Source organism: Felis catus, chromosome B1 (genome assembly GCF_018350175.1).
Source record: "Felis catus isolate Fca126 chromosome B1, F.catus_Fca126_mat1.0, whole genome shotgun sequence".
Classification (NCBI taxonomy): domain Eukaryota; kingdom Metazoa; phylum Chordata; class Mammalia; order Carnivora; family Felidae; genus Felis; species Felis catus.
This window is the reverse complement of record NC_058371.1, coordinates 31,887,713-31,897,838: the sequence shown is the minus strand read 5'-3', so window position 1 is coordinate 31,897,838 and position 10,126 is coordinate 31,887,713. Positions and strand designations below refer to the sequence as shown.

Here is a 10,126-nt window from a genome sequence, read left to right as displayed (position 1 = left end):
CCCCGCATCAGGCTCTGTGCTGACAGCACGCTTGCTCCCTATCTTCCTCTCAAAAATCAATCAATAACCATTAAAAAAAAAAAAAAAGCCACATGATGGTGTGCCCCTGGGTGTCTCTCCCCAGCACTGCACGCGGTGGGTGACACCACGTTCGTAGCTTGAAACCCACCATGGTGGGAATATTTCTAGCCCAGAAACTGGCAAATATCATGAATCAGGGCTTTTCCCCGCAGGGAGCCACATGTGAAGCATTTATCGGCACATCTCTGCTTTGAAGTGACCACTATTTTAAGTTATTTTAAAATTAAATAGTGACCAATTATTTTAAATTAATTTAAAATAAATTTAAACTTAAAAAAAAAAAACCTGGAAAAACTATAAACCCCCAAAAAATTTAAATGAAGGGTGAGACAGATGTTGGAATTTGCAATATTAACTTAAAAGAGACCAATTCCTTATACCTCTTAACGCACCTATAAAACCAAGGCAAACGCTGTACTTAGGAAGCCCAGCGAAAATACAAAACCGATAATATTTAAAGGAATGCTATCGATTTATTTTTTTATTATTTTTTAATAATTTTTATTATTAATTTATTATTTATTAATTTTTAATATTTTTGAGGGAGAGAGAGAGACAGAGTGCAAGTGGGGGAGGAGCAGAGAGAGAGGGAGACACAGAATCCAAAACAGGCTCCAGGCCCTGAGCTGTCAGCACAGAGCCCGACGCTGGGCTCGAGCTCACGAACCGCGAGATCATGACCTGAGGCAAAGTCGTACCCTCAACCCACTGAGCCACCCAGGCGCTCCTAAATGAGCACCATCAACTTACTATACGAGATCATGTTTTGTTAAGTTAACTCACACATGTTGTGTTTAAAAATAAGACGCTATGGCCTCAGGTCCATCCCTTTCTTTTCAACTGCTCTGTGCTTTGACTTCCATTAACAGGGAGGCAGAGAACCTCTATTTGCATGGTACGCTGTACAAAACGGCATTAATAATTTCAAAGCTTTGTTTGCCGGTTCAAGATAATCCGACCCCGTGCTTAACCAAAACTCTGCCAGCGGGTGATCTTCGGTGCCAATTTAATGCGCTGTCATTTGATCTCTGCCAAACAGTTTTGCTCATTTGAACGTGAAGTTCACATTGCAGCTTTATTGAAACCTGCACTAACAAAGTATCTAATCCAATTATTACTGGAATTGGTTACAGAAAATTTCTTCATGGCACATTTACGACTACACTTACAGCTAATGAACTGTCGCCAAGCTGGCGGGCTGTGTGATCGGAACATCTGATCGTTCTGCCAATATGAGACTGACAGTCGCGGCCCCGGGCTCTTGAGGGCATGTGTGGTGGTTTAAACCGGTCCCGTTTGCTCAATTCGAACTCCTGGGAAACTTTCCGTTACATTGTATACTGTGAAGTTATTTGAAGCAGTGTGTCCTCAGTGGTTGAGATTGTAGCTCCAGGGTCACAGCGCCTGCGTTCAACCTCAGCTCCACATTTCACGAGCTCCGTGGCAAGTTATTAACCTCCCTGTGCCTCGATCTTCTCACCTAAAAGAGGGGCCCCCCAGAGTATCATCTTCCTAAAGTTGCTGTCAGGTTACACGAGCTAATAATACCCGGCTTTGGCAGAGTGCCTGCGTAGCACATAGGACGTGCTCAGTAAACGCTTGCTGCTGCCGGTTTTATTGTCAGCATTCGGCTTTCATTTGACATGAATTCAGTCTTAAAAACAGGTTCAAACAGGGACGCTTCTGGTGATTCAACTCAAGCTCCAGCACCTCCCAGAAAGCCTGCCTTCCACACTCACTCCTGTACTGCACAGGACTCCTCTGACCCCACCTGGGCCCCCTGCAGCCCTCCAGCACCGAACACGGAGACGGTCGTCGCCTCCCTACGTGGTCAGAGATGAATCCTGACCCATCTTCGCAGCCCAGCGTTCCGGCAGGATGTCCCAGGTGCGTTGCCATCGGTAAATGCTGGAAAAGAAGAAGGAGGGGAAGAGGGATGGAGGAGGAGAAGCAGGAGGAGGAGGAAGGAAGGACCTAGAAGGGAAGACGAGGATCTCCCACAACCCAGCCGTCCCAGGGAGATGTAGGTCTTGAAGGGAGTCGAAACCTTATAAATAAGGCGCCGATGGTGGCCTAGTAACTGTGTGTGGCGGGGAAGGGCTAGCAGGGCACCTGCCTGCTCACCCTGGCCCCCAAGAGCTGATTATTCTCATTCAGGGGCTGGCAGCTTGAAATTGGCAATGGGCGGTGCCAGCATTCCTACCTCCAAAACTTTCTCCAGTCAATTTCCCAGCGCGCCACTGGCAACAATGTTTCTCCGAGACTGAGAAAGCAGCGAAATTTTACATACCGCGTGACACAAGAGTGTGAGGCGCAGAGGGACCCTCTGCTTTCAAGCAGAGCCACCGTCCGCCTGGGCTGAGGCTGGCCCTGGGTGGGTACCAGCCCTCCGGGCACCCAACACCTCCCAGCCCCGGCCACACCTTCAACATCCGCATCCAAGTCATCGTGGAGGCATCCGTGGGGGTTCTCGTCCGGTCGCTGGTGATTGCGTCTCATCTGTTCAAAGTAGGCTAATAATAAAACGCATTATGTTAATGACTTACTGGTCATAAAAGCAAACAATCGAATGTACTATGGGCCTAATATTTTCATGAGAGAATGTGCACGTGACCCTGCAGCCCGGTGCCAGTTACATTTCTATTTACATGGAGACCGGGGACAATCAGGACATTTATCTCCCTTAGTCACTAGTCGCCCCTTCCCCCAGCCCTCTTCCCCCCTCATCCCAAAAGACATGAAAAAACGTTTTCATTATCAACTGCTATCTGTTGCTGAAAGCGGCTATTTTTAAAACATGATGTCACAGCGTCTAGAATGCTACATTGTTCGGTTGCAGAGAACACTCAATGGATTCTTCAGTTCTAGCTGTTTCTACATGTTAAGTGAACACGAAGTAATCTCCCCTTTTCATCTCGTATCTTCTTTTACCCGTTTTCAGAACTGTCACTTGATCCCTCGGGAAATTTCTGTGAGTTTATATTGCTTCCTGACCTTCAATTAATTTGCATTTTCATATATTGTATGTGCGTATAGCTATCTCCTTCCTTTATAGGACTTCAAGTTACCACCTTTATAACTCCAACTCAGAAGAATATTCCTATTACAGAAGCATATATTTGTATATTTAAGCGACATTTCCCTGTTCTAAACCTAAACCTGAGTAAGTCCTGAATTATTTTCTATAGGATACCCTCAGGAATGGAAATTATGTTTCGTTTTGTATTTTGCCAAAAGAAATTAAAAAAAACCACCTCTTCTTTGGGGCGCCTGGGTGGCTCAGTCAGTTAAGCATCCAACTTCAGCTCAGGTCATGATCTCACAGTCCGTGAGTTCGAGCCCCGCGTCGGGCTCTGTGCTGATGGCTCAGAGCCTGGAGCCTGCTTCAGATTCTGTGTCTCCCCCTCTCTCTGCCCCTCCCCCGCTCATGCTCTGTCTCTCTCTCTCTGTCTCAAAAATAAATAAAAACATTAAAAAATTTTTTAAAACTACCTCTTCGACCAACAACAACAACAACACATAGCAACCAATATTTCTTATCTGCCTGTACAGAATTTTTTTAATTGCCTTTAGGTATCTTTTTCTAGCTATATTCTTTCAAACAGTGTGAAGAATCCATTGCACTTTTCCCAGAACGATATTTTCTATGAGAAGAATAAACTTCTAACTCGATCTTCACTGAGAAAATAATCGCAGTGTCTTGAATGAGTGTGACCCAAATGCCACGCCTAACATGCGGGGCCCTCTGTTTGTGAGACTCCAGCATGAACGGCTGGTAAATTGAATTAGTGCTTCTGACAGGGACGGGAGGGGTATCCTGGAAAACTCACAAGCCAGTGGATTAACCTTGCCCAGATCCTCTTTGATGTGCTTCAGCTTTAATTTACCACCACTCTTACTCCCCCAGCCCTACACACACACACACACACACACACACACACACACACACACCCCTTCACTTCCTTTCTTTCCAAACCACCCACTGTGACAACCAGCAACACTACTTCACCATTAACGTATTTTCCTACCTTTACGCCCTTAGCCTCTTACCTGAGTGGATTCCCAGCTTTGGGCTTTAAGTAAGACTTAGCCATTGGCAAATTTCTCCTAACCACAGTCGCTCATCCTGCCACACCTTGAGGACCTGGAATCCAGAGAGAGACCAGGGTCCAGTTGACATCATGTGCCCACATCCTCATTATCCCTGTTCGTTCAAGACCTAGCCTGCAGCTTCTAAGCTGTTTCTTCAAACTGAGTTCTGCTTTTATTTGGATCATTTTGCTGTGTATTGACATAACCTGGCCCACATCTCAGGTTCTTGAGATTCTCACAACCAGGTCCATCACTTTTAGCCCACGTCAGACAGCCCTTGCTATGGCTTCAGCAACCGCTATGCCCCTAACGGTTTCAGGGGCAACCGTTCAGCCCCTGAAATCTGGAATTCCAATATGCTACGGTCCTTTCTCGTTCAGTTTCTGAGAGTCAGGATTCCAGGAAAAGGTCAGCTGGGCGGTTCTGGCTCAAGGTCTCTTGGCAGGTTGTGGCCAAGATGTCCGGCCTAGCTGGAGGCACCTGCTTCCTTCCTAGATAGCTTGCTCACACACCGGGCAAGTTCGTGGGACTCTTGAGTGTCCTCAGGACACGCCCACTAAGTTCCCCAGAGCAAGCCATCCAAGAGAGAGCAAGCAGGAAGCCACAGTGCCTTTAATAACCTAGCACCGTCTGCTTTTTTCCTATATGCTAGTTAGGAAGCATTATGTCCACCCCATGCTCAAGGAGAGGGCAGTTAGGCTCCCCCTTTTGAAGGGAGTGCCAGACAATTGTGTAGATTCCAATTTCTCCGCCCTATCCCATTTTCACTCCCTTTCACTTATACTCAAGGTCCCATCTGGTCCATCAGGGCATCTAGTTTCTTGCCAATATCCTCCTTCCTTTGTCCCGTCATCCTTCTATTGCTTCCACCTAAAGGAAGGGGGACAAAAGTGTGGTCCAAACCAAGCATCCACCTGATGCCATCCCCGGAGAGTTGGGGGGTGCTGGAGGTTATCACCGTACCTGTGCAAACTGGTGCTACTCCATGGCCTCCTGGGTTGAGTAGGCCCTCAACACAATACAGCGCTTCTGCCTCCCAGTCACCAGACCGGCTGTTTGCTTCCTCGCCCATTCCCCCAACCTCCCTCATCGCCATGACTCAGGTTCGTCATCTGATGCCTTCTCCCCAGACCTTACACCGTACTCCCCATCTTCCCCCCCTCCTCCCCCGAAACCTTCACACAGGCCCTCAGTCACAGTGGGGGGGATGAAGAGGGGACTCTGAGACCCAACCCTCTATGGAGTAGACACTGAAGGGATGTGTCTTTAAAACTAGAAGGACCTGGGGCGCCTGGGTGGCGCAGTCGGTTGAGCCTCCGACTTCAGCCAGGTCACGATCTCGCGGTCCGGGAGTTCGAGCCCCGCGTCAGGCTCTGGGCTGACGGCTCAGAGCCTGGAGCCTGGTTCCGATTCTGTGTCTCCCACTCTCTCTGCCCCTCCCCCGTTCATGCTCTGTCTCTCTCTGTCCCAAAAATAAATAAACGTTGAAAAAAAAAAAATTAAAAAAAAAAAAAAAACTAGAAGGACCTGACCTCTGGGTCACAAATACCCACCGCTCAGAAACCTCCTTGCTCCTCTGCTTCTGTCCTTGTGTCTTCAGCTTCCCTGTATGGACTCCTTCCCACCAGCGTTTACACAGGCTCAAATCTCCCCCTCGCACGGGGAGAACCTCCCCTTCTAGCCCAGCCCTCCTCAGGTTAACACGTCGTTTCTCTTCATACTTAAAAATGCTCAGAGTGACAGTGTTTTACGCTCACCTTCTCCTCTCCTTACTTTTGGCCACAGCCCCCTGGAAAGGCTGCCCTCCCTCGGCTTCCATCTCTTCACATTTTCCAACCACAGCAGACGGGCTCTATTTCCACGGGCCTGTCAACATTGGGGTTTCTCGGAGTTTGGCTGGTGGCCTTTTTCTCTTTTCAACCTGCACAGCGATTCACTTCTGTGGCTTTAAACACCACCTATAGGCCGAGTAATTGCCAAGTCTGTATTCGCAACTCATATTTCTTGCCCGAGCTTCAATTTTGGAACCCCAGTGACCCACTAGACCTATTACCTTGGATATCCCGTAGACCCCGAACAGTCACCATGGAAGCAATACGGAGGCCATAAATTGGTCCTAGTGTTAGCTATGGCACTCGGTGGCTTGTGAGGCTCGGAGCAGATTACCCAGTCTCTCTGAACCTCAGTCTCCTCGACTGTAAAATGGACCATAATAAGAGCTCAACTCATAAGGCAACTGAATAAGTCAACTTATGTACAGTTTTTTGAATGGTGCCTGGTATATGGTGGTAGGTCTCTGAAATGTGAATGTTCGAGGATTAAAGAAGACAATACAGGCACAGCACAGGGCCCATGGTAAGTGTTGAGTGGGCATGATCTGGTATGGTTACCTCCCAGCCTCAGCAGAGCTCCTTGGTCCTCTCTGTCTCCCTCAGACAAACCCACTCCTCCTCCAGCATTTCCTCACTCAGCAAACGGGGCATTTATCTCCCACCTCTCTGCTCCCCGTGTCCAAGCGATGACCAAGTTCTAGCTCTTCTAGCATATGACTTCCTTTCTCATCAGTCCACCTCTTCCATCCCTGCTTCCATGCCACAAGATGTCCTCCCCAGATTCCCTCAAAGCCTCCCACCGGGTCTCTCTGCCTCTGGTCCTGCCCCTGGCCAATCGATTCTTCACACCGCAGCCAGAGCAATCAGTTCAAGATGCGCATCGAATCTCGAAATTTCCCTGAGGCCTCCGCGTTGCCCCCCAGGCTAAAGCCCGATGCTCTTAATTGGATTGCAAAGCCAATTATTGTAGGAATTTTGCTTTCCTTTCCAGACTGAACTCCCAAGCTCACCCTGCTTTCGGTGTCTCTGCTTTCTCTAGCCTGTGTCTTTGCAGATTTTTCCCAAACCTCCTCACCTTGCCGACCATCTCGTGCTGGTCCTGTAGCTCTCAACTTGGATGACGTCTCCTCCAGGAAGTTTATCTGACTGTCCCCAAACCAGGTGAGGTATGGCCCCCAATTTACTCTCCTGGAACCATGTGGACTCTCCGAAATCACGAGCATCATACTGTTATAACTAGCTGTTTATTTTCTCCCCAACTTATGTCATAAAGGTCAGCACGTGATGGATGAATGCAAATACAGACAACAAATGAGCAGCCGTCTTTCATCTTTAATGGCCTGTGACATTGTTGATGACTCTCACCACATTGTGGGGGGCCCTTTCCAACCTGTCCCTAACAACATAAGCACGATGCCCTGGAGGGCCCATGTGGGAAATTGGGAGAGCTGAGTTTAAGTCCCATCTGCCGTTTACGAGCTATGAGATCTTGGTACAGCCACATAAGCATCCAAAAACTGGGAACAATAATACCCTTCTTCCAGATTGCTGAGAAGCTCAAATAACGCGTATGAAAGTATTGTACGTGATACCAGTTCCAACCCTTTCCTTCTTGGGGTTTTTGGTTTGCTCTCTTTCCTGCCTCAGGCTCACTCTCTCTTTTTTCTTCCCCCTCTCCTTCTTCTCATTCCTGCTAGAAGCTCCCATAACTTGGCTGACGATGGTTCTCAGAATATCTAGGGTCAGGGAGTTACCAACCTTTCAGAGAAAGAATGGAAGACACAGAGTTGGAGCTGAAGCGTGTTGCCTCATCACTTCTTCACTGGAAGCCTCAGTTTCCCCCACCCTTTAGGTGCTCGAAAAATTGCACACAGAATTCCTAGAGTGGCATATGGCTTCCCAATGATCTCTAAACACACTGTATCATTACCATTCAGAGATCTCTGCACACACTACATCGTTACCATTCAGAGATCTCTACAGGACTCCCTTCTCTGAGTTAAGTTCTTCTCCAACAAGTAATGGAGTATTTAAGATGAAAAAGTTAAAGATTTGGAGATTTCTATTAAGGCAAATAGAACAGCTTGAAGCGAAAGAAACAATGTCCTTTTTTTTTTAATGTTTTTTAATGTTTTTATTTATTTTTGAGACAGAGACAGAGCATGAGCAGGGGAGGGGCAGAGAGAGAGGGAGACACAGAATCGGAAGCAGGCTCTGGGCTCTGAGCCATCAGCACAGAGCCCGACGCGGGGCTCGAACTCACAGACTATGAGATCATGACCTGAGCTGAAGTCGGATGCTTAGCTGACAGAGCCACCCCGGCTCCCCAAAACAACGTCCATTTAAACATTTAATATGGCCAGGAGCATCACATAATTTTATTTCATTTACTTTTGACAACAACTGTGGAGGTACATATTATTTTCCTTGCCTTACAGGTGGGGAAACCACATTTCGGAGAAGTTAAGGAACTTTCCCAGGAATATGCAGTAAGCAAACTGTGAATTCAAATCCAGTTCATACTTCTGTCCTGACCTTTCTACAACAGAAAAAGTGTTTCGTTCATTTGATCGTGAGTTTCTCCTTACTAGCAATTCAGAATTGTTTTTCCCTCCTTCCATCGCATGTCCTAAACCAATCCTAGCACAAACCTGAATATTCGATAGAAGTAGCCTACTTAAACTGCTGGTTGACCAAGGGTTACGTGGAACTCACGCCTAGAAGTTGAAAGCCTAAGAACAGATCCCTAGTTTTCTGGAACAACGGCTACTCCCCATAACTCCATTAGTCTTTGAAATTGTGATGTAGGGGCTAAGAAGCAAGCTGGGTAGCCTATACAGGGAGGATGGGAGTAGAGAGGGAAAGGGAAGACGACGAAGGGTCTTTCAATGTGGCCCAAAGCCAAGATGGCGGCCAGCAATTCACGCACGCATTGCGGTATAACTCACAATGCCGCTAGCCAAATGGGGTGTCCCAAACCATAAATACATTAGAGATTCAGAAAAGGGGAGTTCATCTAAGACAGCGTAAGCACAAAAGCCTTCTGCTGGCCAAGCATGAGGGCAGGCATGCCAATTCTCACTCCTGCGTAGAGTGAACCGCCTTGTAATATACATCTTTGCGGCAACTCCCGGCAAGAAATGGAATCTGTTTCCCTACCTCTGAAACCTGAACTTGGCCCGTGACTTGCTTCACCAAAGGAGTGAAATGGGAGTGACTTCGTGCCAAGTTCTGAGCCCAGACTTCAGGAGACCCACTCTCTTGGAACCCTCTTGCTGCCATGCGCATAAGCCTGTGCTAACCGGCTAGATGACGAGAAACCCAGAGTCCGGTTGCCCGCTTTAACCCGGCCAATGGCCAGAACACCCTGCAGCTGACCAAAGGTGCATAAGACAGTCCAGGTGAGACCGGAAGAGCTGTTCATCTGGGCCAAGCTGAAATTGCGGATAAGCAACTGGGGACCTAAATAAGTGGTTGTTGTTTTGAGCCTCTCACTTTCGGTGCGGTTATCATGCAGCTATAAGCACGTTCGAGCATCAGTGTGAGTCGTAGTGTCCTCATCTGTAAAACTGGGATCGTAATCTTTTATCCCACAGGCATGTTGAGCCACTAAGCAAATAGGGGATCTCCAGTCAGTGCCGCATCAGAAGAAACATCAAAACCTGAAAACAAAAATCATTCGTCCCTTGTGCGGGTATCCGTCATCTTCCATGCCTTCCCTCTACAGGAAGCACGGCCCCCCTGTGTCAAGCCAGGCGTGCCCTCAGATAGTCGGCTGGGGCTGGGTGAACCCAATTCCTGCCTCCCCGATGACTGGATCTAGTCGGTCCGGCAGCAGGTGAGTGGTGCAGGATTGAACCATTCAGTGCGCAGTTTTAAGGATGACAGATCGGTCGTTGCTTCCTGAAAACAAATTTAAATTGATGAGACCTTAATGAATTCTTTCTCCCGTTCCTGGGGGAGGGGGAGGGTTCAGAGAATGCTTTAATCACACTGTGAATGGGAACTGTTTGCCAAGCTCTCTCCTCTCTGAGAAGGCACTGGATTTCCCCTGCTGAAGAATTGTGTGCTTGTTCGGTGAGAGCAGTTTCAGGGGCTGATAAAAACTGTCTGCTTCCACT

General features: G+C 47.8%; 2 long non-coding RNA genes across 5 annotated transcripts; one reads left to right on the top strand and one right to left on the bottom strand.

Annotated features, from left to right (window-relative positions):
* Nucleotides 1–1,137: 1,137 nt before the first annotated feature.
* LOC109498796 lies at nt 1,138–7,253 on the bottom strand. 2 transcript variants are annotated; one of them, XR_006596447.1, is made up of 6 exons: nt 7,081–7,253; nt 6,227–6,368; nt 5,931–6,131; nt 4,132–4,225; nt 2,285–2,594; nt 1,138–1,989 (listed from the first exon to the last, which is right to left on the bottom strand). It is a non-coding gene; the product is annotated as an uncharacterized LOC109498796 (long non-coding RNA). The 2 variants fall into 2 exon arrangements; XR_006596446.1 differs by having other exon boundaries at nt 1,138–2,594.
* On the top strand, nt 2,587–8,575 carry LOC123384810. Of its 3 annotated transcripts, XR_006596449.1 has the most exons (4): nt 2,587–3,052; nt 3,137–3,244; nt 7,045–7,166; nt 8,444–8,575. It is a non-coding gene; the product is annotated as an uncharacterized LOC123384810 (long non-coding RNA). The 3 variants fall into 3 exon arrangements; XR_006596448.1 differs by lacking the exon at nt 3,137–3,244; XR_006596450.1 differs by having other exon boundaries at nt 2,587–3,244.
* The last annotated feature ends 1,551 nt before the right edge of the window (nt 8,576–10,126 follow it).